This window comes from Balearica regulorum, chromosome Z (genome assembly GCF_011004875.1).
Source record: "Balearica regulorum gibbericeps isolate bBalReg1 chromosome Z, bBalReg1.pri, whole genome shotgun sequence".
Taxonomy (NCBI): domain Eukaryota; kingdom Metazoa; phylum Chordata; class Aves; order Gruiformes; family Gruidae; genus Balearica; species Balearica regulorum.
Window position 1 is genome coordinate 53,375,945 of NC_046220.1, and position 15,215 is coordinate 53,391,159.

Consider the following 15,215-nt stretch of genomic DNA (forward strand, 5'->3'; position numbering starts at 1 on the left):
TATGACTGTCCTGGTTCCTGAAGGAGAACCCCCTGAAAGATTTTTCCCCCTCTAAAAAAAAAAAAAATAAAAATTTAAAAATCAAGTTGTTATGTTAGAAATGTATACAGAATGTATTCAGAGTACACACATTAAGAAATATCAAGCTACATTGTGTGAGGAACTGTATAAAAATTCACATGAAACATATATATATGCATTTTCCCAAAGTGATTCTTTGCTTGTTCTGTGAAAATTTGAGGTATTATCACTTTCTTTTGTGAATCACGCTTGCTATTTTTGATCAAATTATAGTTCTATATCTGTCCCCTATCTGAGTGACTAGCATTTCCAGTAGTTTTACCCATTACTGAATTTAATCTTATGGCTGTGTAGATTAAGTGATCACCCACAGATCCTTTCTTAAACATGGTGTAATATTGGCTTCTTGTCTTATGCTTGCTCTGCTTTCAATTAGCCATCCTATACAAGCAGAAGATTGAATTAATCCTTTATAAAGATGAAGAAAAAACCCTGTGCTATTGAGATGGCCTGTTCTCAGCATGTTTTAGTGATGTGAAGGACTATAAAGCTGCTGCAAGAAACCTAAGCTGCCTCTCATTTCTGGTCATGTCTCAGACATCAGAAAATGTAATTTTTGGGTGTAATTCTGCGTCTTTTGTTTTCCCCTACTCATATCTGTGTCATGACTTTAGAATATCTAACCTTTGTAAAGGGGGACATTTGAAAGTGTACGATGGTTATAGTTCATGTGGAAACACACAGAAATTACAAAACAAGCACACCAATACTGATCTCTTTGGTCACCTTATGTCCTAGTTTTCAGCTAGGACAGAGTTAATTGTCACAAGATGCTGGGAGGGGACGCAGCCAGGACAGGCGTCCCAAACTAGCTAATGGCATATTCCATACCATATGATGTCATGTTCAGCATACAAAAGAGACTGGTCAGGGAGAGGCCACAACACAGGGATGGGCTGGATGTCCAATCAGGTGAGCAATACCTGCTTTGTATATTCTAAGTACTGTTGTTGTTATTTTACTCCCCCTTTGCTGTCCTAGTAAACTGTCCTTACTCCATCCCACTGGGAGGGTTGGGAAGGAGTTAGCAAGTGGCCGCGTGGTGTTCTGCTGCCAGCTGGGGCTAAATCACAACACATTAATATCCATGTTTGTGAGAGGCCTATGCTATGCAGGTTCTTCAGAGACTTTCATTTATTGTTTACTCTTGCTAATGTGTTTTATTTTGAATTATGTTAATGGCTTTTCTTTTTGCATGTGAAGTATGAAATTATACTGTTTGTGCACATTTATTGTTTCCAAAAGTGTGGAGGCAGTGTTAGTTACTTTCTGAAACTTTCTGGGAGAAGTAAAACCAGATCTCTGATTTTAGACCTCAAAATCTATTTAAAAAAAAAACAACCAAAACCAACAAAAAACTGAAAAAGGGAAAAGTCTGTAATTTCTGTTGTTCACCGTAAAGGGTTTTCAAAATGATCAGAGTGTAGCTGATGACTAGAAATCTACCTGGCTTTATAAATAGTCTGCAATTTCTCTGAAGTATGATCTACTGTATTTATTTTTGAGAGAGGCTGACTCAGATGCCAGGAAAGGTTTCTGAACTTTAATTGTTAATTGTCCCATCAACCAATGTAAAAGGAAAAGGACAAGTCACGTAAATTCTGTGTAAGGCCCTGATAACAAGTGAACGTTGCAAACACCCGTCTTGACATGGACAGGGATGGGCTGATGACCAAGGAGTGTTGACCAAGAACGGAGCCTGCAGAGGCAGGATAACGTCTTGTGAGACCACTCCTCTATTCCTAAAACACGTAAACAATGACCATCTGTGCCCTGTGCACCATGTGCCTGTGACAGATCACCACTCACTTTGTCAGCCCTGGGGGGGGGGGCAGTGAGACTCCCATGACCTTCACAACCCACCGACTCATTTCTAGAACATTTCTGAACATTCCTGAGCACATACTGCGCCTGCTCAATGATGACAGACCCCCCCACCATGGGGCGGGCAACTTTGCCTCTAACTTAATTTTCGGCACATTAGAGTAATATCGTCACACGTTTTGCTAAACCCTTACCTTTCATAGTTTGCTAAGTTTTGAGCATTGTTATGACTTTTGCCAAGCCTCTATCTTTTGTAGTTCCACTGAGTTTTAAGTAAATTTATCATTGGTTTGAACCTCTAAAGTAATTGTCAGTTCTCCTGATTATTGTGCAGAGAATTATAAAGTTAACCTCACCCTCACCCCCTGAGTGGGACGGGACACTCTGCCATCATGGAAGTGCATAGTCTCTCAAGCTCCTTAACTTAATAGTGCTATTTGAAACTATGTATAGCTATTGGGACACTGATTTAAATACACTTGATCAAAACATGGAGGTTACATTAAGACTTGTGTGAAATAAAAAGAATGCTGCATCATCTGGTTACCAGTAAGTGAAAGTAAAATGACACTGTAATCTAGTAACAATAGGGGTTGGAGTTATTCAGCATCATGAAGTCTTGTTCAGAATGTACCGCTGAAATAAAAAACAAACAAAACAAAATAAAAATGCTTTAAATGAGAGTGTGATAAAAGAAATGATGTGGAATGTCAGTGCTCTCATGGGACAAACATTTCCCTTTATCTAATAAATATTTTGGGCATTTCCCCCCTCCCACCCTAGGAAGGGATAATCTGGGTAGAATGTATATTCCTCCTTTTCAAGAAAACATTGTTGCTCTTGCTAAGAATGAGTTTAATTTAGTACCATGATACTGGTGATCTCAAACATATTTTGGGTTTTGTTATAACAGTCAGCTTCTGGAGCCACAGAATTCCAAAAAGAAACTTTTCCCCTCTTGGATTTTACAAAATTAGAATGGCTACACTGTAGAAGAAAGCTGCATATTCTACTGCTGTTGATGTTGAAAATATGAAACATAAATGATGACAAAAACCCCTAAATTAAAATATACAAATTTAGTATATAACAAATATAATGGTTAAATTTTTAAAGTTCCCCTACTTCTCACATCTAGCATGAATGAAAGCGATTAGGTTGGTGATTTGCACTGAAAAATAGTTTTACCCAGGTATAAGTGTACTGCAAGATCAACTAGATTACATAACATACTTCAGCCAAAAATTAGCACACTATTACCACCTTTTCAACTCAGTGCCATACTGCTGGGTAAATATGTAAATAGTGTACTTTGGAATTCCTGTGAGATTGCACAGATATTCAATTACAATTCAACACGGATGTGTAATGTAATCTTATTTGCTGCAAGGAGTAAAACATTTTATATGTGTATACTGTTGTTATGATTATTAAACTGTTCGACTATTAGTTGCTACAAATTCATACACAATTTTTTAAACCAAGGAAGAACATGTTTAAATACAGTTCAATGAAACATTTGTATGTCATGCAGTTTTGCTCTTTTATCCCTCAAGAAATACTTCTAAAAACACTGTCGTGATTTTATTGTCTGAATGTTAACTTCTTGTTGCCTCCAAGAGACAAGAAAGAGATCTCTTCATTTGCAGAAAGTTTGATTACAGTTAGGTTCTAGAGCTAATGATCTGAAAAGAGTAGGTTTGGAAGATTGGGGTTGTATTTAAGAAGCTCCCTCGAGGTTTTTTTTGTCATATATTTCCCTGGATAGCCCTCATATTCCTCTTTGACATGTTTCCCTGGACAGCTGCTACATCACAGACTCTTTCTGTGGCTGGAGAGTCTGTAAAAAGCTTCCTCTTTCGTTCCATCAAAACTGCTTCTGAGCAGCCTACCATGAGTGCATCAAAGCCGTGCCCTGCCACCACTGTTTCCCAGGGGAGCAGAGGTAATAATAGGTGAATATGAACTCAAGTTCATTGCACAGACTTTTTTGATGCCATCACAAATTAATAGTAGTTCTCTAAAACAAATATAAATGACCAATTTACTCGAGGATGTTAGAATGTTAACTGTGGATCACTATTTTGAGAAATTTTGTAATATTCATTACAGTACATGTGAAGGACGTTCCCTCTTTTTTCCAGAAAACATTGCCTAAAAGTTAAAGTGTTTTGAATTTTTACAACTGAACTATCTACAGGGTCTCCAAAAACACGTTAATACCCCTAAAGTTTTTTCAAGGGTGGTGTTTGGAAAGAAGTGACTGCAACATGTAAACCTTACCTGAATCACCTTCTAAAACATTATAATTTCAGATTTTTAATTGTGCATTGTCCAAGATTGTTTATTCAAGTGCATTTTTCTGGAGAGAGAAAAAAAGAAAAGACCAAGAAAACCCCACCAGCCACCAGATCAAAGATGAGGGGTTTTTATTCTTTATATCTTCTGCAACCTTTTGTAGTGCACAGTGCAGAGAAGAGGTGATCAGCTGAACCTTTGCTTACAGGTCTGTAGTGTAGTTCCTTTCCAGCTTTCCATTAAAAGAAGACAACTAGCATGATTTGACCTACGTAACATTTCACTGGAGTTCCTTAGCAGTGGCCTGTGCCTAGTCTCTCACTTTACCATATACACCCATGTAGAGAGGCTCTCCACAACAGCTGACCATATACAGCACTTTTGAAGGCAGTCAGAGCTTTGGTACTAACTTTCAACAGACAGGCTCTACATACATTTTTCTATCTGTTATCAGTTTACCAAGAAATTCCTTTGTGTTTCAAAGTTAACATGGTAAAGAAAAACCTGCCAATGTCATTTTTAAGTCATATAGGATTAGGAAAAGGGAAAATGCAAGCTTGGGTGGTTTTGGTTTTTTTTGTTTGTTTGTTTGTTTGTTTCGTTGGTTTTTTTTTTTTACTTTTCTTTTTTACTTTTACTTTTTCCTTTTGTAGTAGGTATCAAAAACCTATCTAAGCTGGATGTCTCAGTCATCAGAGGGAAATGAGGAAAACAGAATGATGTCACAGAAATTAATGTATTATCAGGTAGCCACTTTGATTATGTCTGTTGAAAGCAGCTTGAAACAGTTGAGTTTAAGACACATAATATACTTACCTTAATCTCAGTGCTCAGCACGAGTCCTGAGCCTGATTTGGGTGTGTAATCATTGGCTATGTTTATAGTCAACTTGTCTGTAAAGCACTGTAAATTTAATGATTTATTTTTCACTCTGAAGAAATTGCTATTAACTTGTACAATCAGTGATTCCACTTCTGCCTTCCCACTCCTTCTGTTAAGGTGTGTGTGCTCCAACATACCATTTCTCCAAGACATCAGGAGACACCAGCATTTAAATCCATCACTTAAAACCAAACAGGAATGGGAAAACAATTCAAGCAAAAGTACTCTCATCTGTCCAATTCATTTTTACATGTATTAAAAAAAAAAAGAAAAAAAAAGAAAAAAAGAAATAACGGCAAAATAAAAAGTTATCTTAAATTTTCCATATAAATATAAATTAGTACGTCATCTTAAAGAAGACCTAATGCTAGTATAAAGAGTTCTGGTGTGTAAATTTAATGTCTAGCAATAAGTAGGTTCCAAGGGTAACCAAATGCCATCTTGCCTAAAATGGAATTGGATAAATACTTTCCTGATGGACATAGTACTAAAGAATAAATTATTGGCCCAGTGATCACTGATGGAACCAGATGCCTGAGCTATTCCCTCCTACATGTGTGACTCACAGTTCAATCATCTGTTTTGTACAAAGCATTAGAGAATCATAATACATAACAAAACAAAAAAGAAAAAAGAAAAAAGAAAAAAGAAAAAAGAAAAAAAGAAAAAAAAGAAAAAAGAAAAAAAAAAAGGCAAAAAACCCCCCAACCCCTAAACCTCTCTGGTAAATATTTCTCTCTGTTTGGTGCTAAATTATGAATTATCTATCACCAGTCCAAAAGACTGCATTTCAACAAATGGAAGTAATATGTGCCACAAGAGGTAAGGAGAACTGGCAATAGCTGGAATTAGGCACCAACTCTCAAAGTGTTGAAAAGCAGTCAGGAGTGATCTGTACAGAAATAAAACTAAGAGATTTGGACAAGATGCTGACAGTCACAGGTGTGGAAATAAGCTTCAGGTTTTTTAATGGAAGGTGATAGAAAAGGCTGCAAAGCATGTTGCTACCACCGGATACCATTAACCCATAATGTTTATTAATGCCAGAATGAAGTTCTGGACCAGCAACCAATGTTCAATTACTGACAATTATAGCTATTGTCCTAATTATTTTTATAGCTATTGCCCTAATTATTTTGAATTAATCAGAATCAACAATTATATGATTATCAGTCTTGTAACAAAGTTGGACCGTGGAAGGGCATAAGTCCAGCAAACGCACTACCTAACCTTTGTTTATTTCTTTCTGATTTACCAATTTATCTACACTGGAGACAGAAAAAGACATATGGTGCTGAAAGAAAAAATTGCAGCAAATTCTGTAAACTCTTCTGCTATAAGTATTTCTTCAAAAGTGGAACTAGATGATCTTTAAAGCCCTGTCCAACCCAAACCTTTCTATGATTCTATGAAATAGAAAAGCTTGAAATAACAGTGTAACAAGTGAGAATAATAGGCCAACTTGGAACCTCATAATGGCTCTCAGATTAATTTTATTCCATTTTCTACCAGTTTTGTTGTGGTTTAAGCCCAGCCAGTAACTAAACACCATGCAGCTGTTTGCTCACCCCTCCACCCCCAAGGTGATGGGGAGGAGAATGGAAAAAAAACCCCGTGGGTTGAGGTAAAGACAGTTTAATAGGATAACAAAGGAAGATAATAATAATAATAATAATAATAATAATAATAATAATAATAATAATAATAGTAACAACAATACCACCACCACAAATGATGCACAAATGCAATTGCTCATCACATGTGAAAGGAGAATAAAACAACCCAATGCCCAGTCTGTTTCTGAGCAGTGTTCTCACCTCCCAGCTAGCTCCCCCAGTTCTATATGGAGCCTGACGTTATATGGCAGGGAATGTCCCTTTGGCCAGTCTGGCTCAGCTGTCCTGGCTGTGCTCTCCCAGCTTCTTGTGCACCTGGCAGGGCGTGACAAGCGGAAAAGTCCTTGATTTAGTGTGTACATGACATCTACCCAGCCAAAAAAAAAAAAAAAAAAAAAGTGTGTTATCAACATTATTCTCATACTAAATCCAAATCTCAGCACTATACTAGCTACTAGAAAAAGAAATATTTTACTCTGTCTCAGTTGAAACCAGGACAACTCCCTAGCTGCTTTCAGCCTTTCAAATGCTGTCTGGATTTTGCAAGTTAAACTCTGTTTCTGGCTCCTTCACATCCATTCATTCTAAAGACTTTCAAATTGAAACATGAATAGGAAATCTGTTCATAGCTGCTTGCAGAAGTGTCTGTATTTCTTCTCATGGTTGTATTGTCTGTGCGATAAGAACAGTACTTTCTATGGTTAGAATGCATACCTCCAGAAGTTTTACATTTGTTAAAAAGCTAAGACATGGGGAAATTTTACTTAAACCAAATTTAAGACTGAGTTTATTTCAGAAAAACACTGAGACGGTGTTTTGCCTAGTTATGTAAGAAGTCTTCATCCAAAAGAATTTTAACTCCCAACCTCCTGCTTCAACCATAACGTCTTATCTTCTTAACTGTTCCAAAATTCTAATAATAGTAAAAGTAAAAATAATTCATAAGGTATTTTCAGCTGTGAAGAACTCAGCTCAATATCAGCATTTGACTGAAAGCAGCTTAATTACATCTTAATTGCTAAGTACGAATAAAGTCCAATGAGATTTTACACATCTTGTCCATGTGCCAGGTACTTTATTCGATCTCTTAAAATGCCAGGGTGAATGCTTTTGGAAAGACAGACTAAAAACCAGCTTTTACAACCTACACTTCTGAAAAATAAATGGTGTATCTTGCTTCTCCTCCTCTGAAACCACTATTGCAGGCCACTGAGACAAGATAATGGATTCAATGAACCACAGGTCTGGTTTACTATGCCTATTCCTATGTGATTTATTGTAGCATTTAAGTTTTGAAGAACCTTTTGCCCCATGAACACCAACCTCCGCTGTACTGCAGTTACTTGAAGGTCAGAGGTGTCATCCAACAGACTCTACCACTCCCTAACAGTCTGTAGACAAATGTATAAGTAGTATCTAAGTCATCTTACTCACCCTAGCTTTCATATACTTCATCCCTAAAAAAGTTATCATTCCTCTACTTCTAGTACAAGTGCACTAGGAAATTCTCAATTTCTTCATAAAAAGAATCCTGAAACTTGCTGAAGTAAGTGGATAAATTTCCAGGATCCTCCAAAGGGCTATGAGTCAGCTTATTTGTCCAGAAGACATGTCCAACATGGCCAAATGCTTTTACATTTACAACCTTTGTCATTTATTCCTTGTGTTCTGTCTGTTTTACAATGAAAGCCATGTTAGTCGTGTCTCTTACATACATCAATTCAATGTCTTGTAAGAAAACTCTGAAGCTGATATGTAGCTTTTCAGACTTGGAGTATGGTTAAGATAAAACTTTTGCACTAATGAGTTTTAATTTATGCCTGTGGAAAAAAATAAAACCAAACCAATCCAGAAAAAAAAACAAAAAAAAACCCAAAACCAAACCACCACACAAAACACCCCACCACCTTTATCAAACATTTTGCTTCCTTCTTTAATCCCCAAAGGACTAATGATAATCTCTCCCTAGTTTTGCAAATCTCCTATCAAATGTAGCTGTGACCCAAAATGAATGGAGGAACCCAAAGAATTCCATTTAGAAGGAACCCAAAGAATTCTAGTTCAATTCAAATTTCTTCCATCACTACTAAACCAGGAAAAATTAAAATTATTTATGTTAAAAATCTTACCCTTTTTACAGATGTGGTCAATATTAGTGAAATGAATGCAGAGAAGTATTTCACATTTTAAACAAAACTTCAAGGGTAAAATCCATCCATTTATAGATTTACTTGAACAATAGATAATAATGTTCATCTCAGGCATTGATATGGTTTGAATTAATTGTTTTGAAGAAATGGTAGAAAAATAGTGAAAACTTAGGTAAAATCCAGTGATGCTCAAAGGCAAAATGCATGTTGCTAATGATACATTGGTGCTGTCATCCCATTTTCAGCAGTTCAATGTGTCTTTCACATTTTTTTTTGGTCAGTGTAAACATCTAACGATAGTAAGTGGTTAAATATAATTCTATTAATAGTCCCGTGTAATTCTGATCTCTTGCTGAAAGTAAGCAGCACCTTCCGTCATGAATAGATGCAGTCAATGGCATGATCTATTCAGTCTTGGGTTCTTTGAGGCATATGTATATATAAAAACATTCTGATCCTTCTTTATCATGTGATAGTTTTGATCTTGAACACTAATCGGGTATTTTGGCACGTATTAAATGGTGGACATAGTTATTTAAGAATAACGCTATGGAATTCTAAGATAAATTTTAAATACTGCTTCACATAGTAAGCTGTCTTCAGAAGTAGATATAATTCATCAAAACATATTAAAAGAGATGATAGTGACATTTTGTAGGAGTGTTTCTGCCGCATAAGAACATAGGCTTTTTATTAAAGATATAATGTGCCTCTTCATCATGTTGTCATTGTGGACTGCAATCTCTGCTTCAAGAACAGAATTATGATGAACTATCCCATTTTCCTTAGTGCCGACAGGATTTGAAAATTTAACTGCATGAGATTTAAAAAAATAACTGTAAACCTGGCATAAATGTATTATACACTATGGATTATCTTGTTTATTTAGCTAGAATCTGAAGTGGATTTGTAGTTAGCGCAGTGTTATCTGACAATCTTCTCACTGAAATGAATAGGAAATCTCTCTAAATATAAAGGAGTAATTTGGTTTTCACCGGACAGTGGTGTCAGTGTCAATTACATTATGCTGATATTTTCACTAGCAGAGAGCAGGTCAGCTAAAAAGTCAGTATGAATGGAATGGGAAGTTAAGTTTATATAGAGGTAGGCAAAAAAATGATTTGGATGTAATAAGCTAGATTTACATATACACCATTTCACAGATGATTGTGTAAGGATAAGGGGTTAAGCTATCTTCTGCTGCTCTTAAAAGAAGACCTAGCCATTTCCTAGATTTGCTCTTTACTTCTACTGTTGATAAAGTTTCACAGCAAGTAGAAAAAAAAACAAAACTATTTGTGATTTTGTGTCAAATCAGTGAATCGTTCTTCTGAAAATTCTTAGGCATTAAAAAAGTTGCTTTGAAACAGCTTACCAAAATTTACATATCAAAATTTGCCAAAATATAGTTAACATTGAGTACAAACACTCGTGACATACCATGTTTGCACCAGATACAAAGGCAGTAGAGCCTTTGTGTTCAGGTCCAATTCCTTACAGGCATACTCTGCATTTTATTTTGTTTGGGGTTTAGGGTGGGGTTTTTTTGTTTTTGTTTTTGTTTTTGTTTTTTTTTTTTCCCTCACTAAAAGAATTTAAAACAGTCCATCAAAAGGGATACATGTCTAAAAATTCACCTGTACAAAAATATCTTCAAAACATTTCAAAGTCATGTTTTTCTTCCTTATGATTGCATATAGTTTGTAACCTTTTACTCATCAACTTATTTTGTATTTCTTTTCTGAATTCAGCCTCAGTTGCTACAAAACATTCAAACAGTCACCTCTTTGACCAATGTAATAAATACAATCAGCTTATAGTGGTGTTTAGATACAAATGCTAGTTTCTTCAATCTGTATTTCTTTCCCTAAAATATTTTTATTTGAATTCTTTATAGAAAGTCATTGTGCATTGTCAAGAATAATTAAGCTATAACAAATAAACCTTTTAAATACTACTTTCTCTGAGAGTAATTTGATATCGACTTTGTCTACGTGCCTTTGCTGAGTAAAAAAAATCTTATATTTCCCTTACTTTCATTGGTATCAATTACAAAAACACATGAAACTCTTGAGAATTTACATAGGCAGACTTGGTAGCAGTTTTTTATTTACTCAGATTATGAAATATAATTAGAAATTAGAGTTATTTCCCAAGGAATATGTTGATTTTAAGCAAAATGAATATTTATTCACTAATTCAGAAATAGATAAATTCTGATTAGAGAAATTTCATACAAAGGTTTTTTGTTTGTAATATTTGCCAATTACACTTTTTACTGTAAATCATGGTTACTTGAATTTTCAGGTAACTCTTCACTGTATTATAAACAATGATTTCAAAATTAGGATGAATATAAGACATTTCTTCACACTCTCTGCTCTTCCAAGTGCTGTCTTACACCGATTTTTTATATTTTATACATCAGAGAAGCCCCTCTTAATATCAACAGGAACTGTTAAATTCTGTATAGCGTTTGAAAACTTTAAAAGCCTGGGGATTTCTCAGTCATATAAGGGAGGAACTGGAAATGTTTGGTCAAACTGGACAATGTTAAAGTCCTGGGTTTTACAAAAAGTGTCTTTTCAAGTTGATTTAAAATCTGTGCCTGAATTAGAGATTTGGCTTTTATATTTCACACAGTGACTCTCTATGCATGTGCATACGTATTTGAACCACAAAGGAGCCATGAACACAAGAAATCATATTGTACGGAGGTGTGGCTAATGTTCCTCCTGCCTTGTGAACAAACTTTCTGTCTTACAGAATTATTCTTAAGTAAAAGTCTGCAGCACTGGGACAGTAAACAAATTCCAGGAAACAAAGCAGAGAATGAATATCTTGCATCCTAAGTTCTGTGTTAACTCCATTTGACTGCGAGAAACAGAAATCACTGCAGTAAGAATATGCTCACACAGAACACGGTGAACATACATTCCATCGTTGTTAACTGCCCCAGCACAACTGAAGCTAATTTATTGTGGCAGTTGACATCATCTGAGGTTTTACTCTTAAGTAGTGTTAACTGATGTTGAAATGGGACCCAGCTATTTGATATGCTAGTTTGATATGATTTCAATTTCAGGACTATTGTCTGCTCTTTCAATGTCTCCTTTTTACTATGCTTGCTTCTGCTTTTTTGTTGTTCTTATTTTGGAGTGGAGGTGGAGGGGAAAAATTGTTTGTTTGTTGTTTTCCCTTCTATTAGTTTACATCAGAATGAAATTAATTCTGTATCTTATTATTTTAATGTATTGGTGCCAGCAGAACCCTTACCACTCTGGTAAATTTGAACTGTAAAGGAAAACTTTCCAAGAGGTTTTTCATTATTTAAAAACATGTTCATGTTTTGTCCCTCTCCTTCTCTTGTTAATCTACATAAAATTTGGTTGTTCCCTAATATATCTATGTGATTTTGTTATTTTAAGTTATTACTAGTCATTTCACTCTTCTTTAGGACCTTTCCCTCTACCTCCATCCACATCAATCCACTGAAATTTTTTGGAATGAAAGCAAATACCAATGACAAAATCTCATTGTGTTTCTAGATCCGATGCACAAGAAACTTAAAGTTTTCGTGCTTTGGGTTTGGTTCTTATCTATTGCTTGTTTTACCTTTTGAGAACTGAAAAATGTAGTTTGTTTTTCATATGACCTTCCAATCTATTTTGGAGTCAAAAACCATGCTGCTTCTACCAATGTGGTATTTTGCTGACTACTAGATTGAACATGTACATAAAATATTTGCTATTTATCCAGTTGATATGTTTGTTATACCATTCTTATATATGCACTATACATACTACTCAGCTTGAGTCAGTGTACCTTGTTCACATGGCTTGCAATATTCTGTAAAGGAAAATTATCTTTAAAAATCTTTTGTCATTATTGGCATAGCACTCAAGATTATCAGAGGAATTTTCATTGAAGACACTACAGAAAATAAATTAAAACAAAACAAAACAAAGCAAAACCCAGAAAACAGTTCTGGGGCTTAACTGTGAAAGCTCTTGGGAAGCAGAAAACAGTTCCTTAGTAATGACAATAAAAGGTAATAAACCTAGAAATCTGTCATGGTGCCAGGGCATGGGAACAGAGGCATCTCCCTGGGAAGGAAGGTGGCAGGGCAGGACTTGGCCAGCCAGGGCCCATCCCATTGTCCCCGGCCAGAGAGTAGGGTAGACTGGGGGGCAGCCGGGGAGAGCCCCAGCCCAGGTCAGCAGGCACCTCCCTGGGGACTGGGATAGATCAAGGCCAGTGGGGCCCATGGCTGGGCAGGGCAGGGCTGTGGTCAAGCTCAAGACTGACATTTTATGGCATCACTGGGGCAGGTACTGATGGCCTCAGGTACTAGGAATGCAGAATTCCCTCCTTAAGCAAACAAATAAATAGAATAAAATAATACAAAAAGTACAGTGTTAAGGCTCAGCAGTTGGGAAGGTTTGCTTTTTGTGTGTCCATGTAGTAGCAATCCACAAAGGACTTAAGTTCCAAACTGAGTCTTATGAGTCCACTGATCAACGGCCACTCCAGGTGTGATCTAGAGGAGTTAACCACCTAAACCAAGCTTGCGGAGAAAACACCATGTAAGAAACGCACATATAGCTTAGCCTCATGAATGGTCTGTCCAAGTGATGTCATCCTGAAATAAATGCCTATACCTTTTTTTTCAGCCAAAAAAATCCCAAGATATCTGGATGAAATCTTCACTGCAATAGGCAACACAGACAACATAGCACTTCACTCTTGTTTAAGATGATTGTCTATCTCTATATATTATAGTTACCCATGGATCCATTCGTATGTATTGAGTCAATCTCTCTAGAAATGTTGAACAGGATGAAAAAGATTTCATGCATTTCCAGTTAGAGCTATTGAATACAAAGTCAGGATATTCAGTTCTCACACTGGCAACTATCAGAATGAGTATAAAATCAGCTAAGTTGATTATAAGCCCAGTGAGGGGGCCACCAATGGTGAGCATACAGAATATTTTAATAAATCATTGCAGCCTTACCTGATCAGAGATATGCTCCAACTTTTTCTTTGAAATTATGCTACTGCTTGTAAAAAATTCTCAGATTCTCTAAGGCAAGTATAGTGTGTGTATATATATATATATATGAATAAGCATTACTTTATCTGGTTGAGGCACTGCGATGGACATAGAAGCCTACCTTTAACGTACTTTAGCCACCAGATATCTTAGATAAAAGGGACACACAATGATTTCCTTTTCCAGCCACCTAAAAATGTACTGGAGAACTGTATAATGTTTGAATGACATTTGGTTGTTAACATGTGTTAGGTGTACTGTGACAGTGTTATCATCTGCAGAACACTGTGGGACTTAGAAATCAGGTAGTTTTCAGTTCATTTTAGACATGAGGCTGTCACCTCTTATATGACTGGGATAGAGTTGGACAAATGTACCATTCTAATACCTTGGAAATTTTGCTTTCAAATACTGCCCATGAAAGAGGTAAAGCAGGTACAGCGATTGTTTCAGGAGTGTTTCAGGAGTACACTTAAATACCTAAATATCTTGTAAACCAGGCTTCTCTCTACCTTCCCTAAATATAACCAGAGTAAAAATACTGTGGATTTTCTGCAAGTTTTTGGCAAGACCAATTAACTTTGGATTGATTATGACTAAGATTTAATATTGGCTAACTACTTTCTTTTTCCTCTGTCTTTGCAGTTCACCTTCTAATGTATATCTCAGGTGTTGAGTGTAAGATCATTAAGATGCAGTTTTAACATTTTAAAATTAGAAACTTATAGTATCATAGAATGTTTTGAGTTAGGAGGGACCTTAAAGACCATCTGGTTCCAACTCCCAGCCATGGGCAGGGACACCCTCCACTAGAACACGTTGCCCAAAGCTCCATCCAGCCTGGCCTTGAACACTTCCAGGGAGGGGGCAGCCACAGCTTCTCTGGGCAACCTGTGCCAGTGCCTCACCACCCTCACAGAAAAGAATTTCTTTCTAACATCTAATCTAAATCGACCCTCCTTCAGCTTAAACCCATTACCCCTTGTCCTGTCACTACACTCCCTGATAAACAGTCCCTCACCAGCTTTCCTGTAGGCCCTTTCAGGTACTGGAAGACTGCTATAAGGTCTCCCTGGAGCCTTCTCTTCTCCAGGCTGAACAATCCCAACTCTCTCGGCCTGTCTTCACAGCAGATGTGGTCCAGCCCTCTGATCAGCTTCGTGGCCCTCCTCTGGACTTCAACAGCTCCATGTATTTCTTGTACTGGGGCCCCCAGAGCTGGACGCAGTACTCCAGGTGGGGTCTCACAAGAGTAGAGTAGAGGGGCAGAATCACCTTCCTCGACCTGCTGGTCATGTTTCTTTTGAT